We start from the raw sequence: 1695 nt of genomic DNA on the forward strand, positions 1-1695 counted from the left end.
TTTTTTTTTTTTTTTGCAAATCTTTTTATTTATTTTTTCTTAGATTAGCAATCGTGTCCTCTATGTGTTTTTCACACATGTGCAAGAGCTCTTTGGAAATGTGATACTAAAGCAAGTGACAAAACCTCTTCGATGGTCTAACATGGCCACTATGCCCACACTGCCAGAGACCCAGGAGAACATCAAGGAGGAGATCAGAAGACAGGTGTGTGTGCTCAGCCCCACGCTTCAGCCCTAAAGAGCCTACCCTTGCCCTGACCCTTTTGGGTGATGACGGTGATTGATGGTGATGATCGGGAGTTGTTCTTGGTCACCGAACATTTGTGTGTCTGGAACTATGCTACACACATTGTTCATGGCACACCGAAGGCAGAAATTTCTATCTGGCACTGTTTCATGCCAGTGAAGTCAGAATATTGTAAGAACACAGGTTTTGAAATCAAAAGACCTGGCTTTAAGTTTTTCCTAGGTTTCTAATTAGCTGACTGATTTTTAGGCAGATTGCTTAAACTCTGTAAGCCTTGGTGGTCCCATTTTAAAATGGGTCATTTCATGGTTTGATGTGAAGATTATTACCATAAATGAGATAATGGTGCCAGGCACATTGTTAAGGAGTCCAAAAATGTCAGGACAAGGTTGCTGTTATCAGCCATATTTTACAGATAAAAATAAATTTGGGGAAATTAAATGATTGACTCTGTGTCACATGGTTATTGAACTATAGAACGAGGATTTGACCCCAAATCCTATGCTTTTCCACTGCACTACTTTGGACAGAAGAAATAATTCATTTGGTTGTATGTTTGTTTAGCAAAACTGATTAAGAAATTGAAGACTAAGAAACCTTATATTTGATGATTATTAAGTCTTTAGTTTGCATACATGTTATCAAATTCCTGTTTGGTCGTCTTTATCTACTCTGAGCTCCCATTATTAGTTGTTGATGTGTTGTGGGAAGGGATATGAATGAACTGTTATTGAACCAGTGTAAGTTAATGATGAGAACCTAATGCCCAGGCAAAAAAGGATTTTTCAGTCATATCCTTGAAAAAATAATTCATGCCGTTATTTTATTCCCTTAATGATAATTGAAAGATGGCTGTACATCTTTAGAAATTGCATGTGGTTTTATTTTAAGATGATGAGACATGGGACACCACTCAGTGTGTGGTATATTGTTTCCTAGGAGTTTCTTTTGAATTGTTTACATCGAGATCTGCAGGCTGGGATAAAGGATTTGTCAAAAGAAGAAAGATTATGGGAAGTACAAAGAATTTTGACAGCCCTCAAAAGGAAACTGAGAGAAGCTAAAAGACAAGTGAGTAAATTTGTTACTTTGGTATATCATGTTTATAATGGAATATAAACCGAATGTGCTGGAATTTTTTAAATTTTTAAATTTATTTTAAGTTAGTTTCTTTTAAAAACACAGTATATACATGTTTTCTGAAGTGAAGTTCCCTGATGGGAAATTTATTTGCTTGAATGTTCCTAGTTAATGATTGTCGATCCTTCGGTTTGGTATCAGGGAAATATTTAATTTAGAAAGTTGGGTTTTTTTAAACTTTTTAAATTAATTAATTGCTGTTTTGTGATATATTGTAATCAGTGCTTTCCTAATGTAATCAATACACATTTGGCCAGTAGGAACCTTTTTGAGTGGCTCCAGGGTTGTGACATGCACTCATCATTTTT

The 1695-nt window shown here is 35.6% G+C and overlaps 1 long non-coding RNA gene across 1 annotated transcript; it reads left to right on the plus strand.

Annotated features, from left to right (window-relative positions):
• The first annotated feature begins 16 nt into the window (after positions 1-16).
• On the plus strand, positions 17-1241 carry LOC117798818. The gene is made up of 2 exons (XR_004622907.1): positions 17-205; positions 1187-1241. It is a non-coding gene; the product is annotated as an uncharacterized LOC117798818 (long non-coding RNA).
• Positions 1242-1695: the final 454 nt, after the last annotated feature.

Source organism: Ailuropoda melanoleuca, unplaced genomic scaffold, assembly GCF_002007445.2.
Source record: "Ailuropoda melanoleuca isolate Jingjing unplaced genomic scaffold, ASM200744v2 unplaced-scaffold3541, whole genome shotgun sequence".
NCBI lineage: Eukaryota > Metazoa > Chordata > Mammalia > Carnivora > Ursidae > Ailuropoda > Ailuropoda melanoleuca.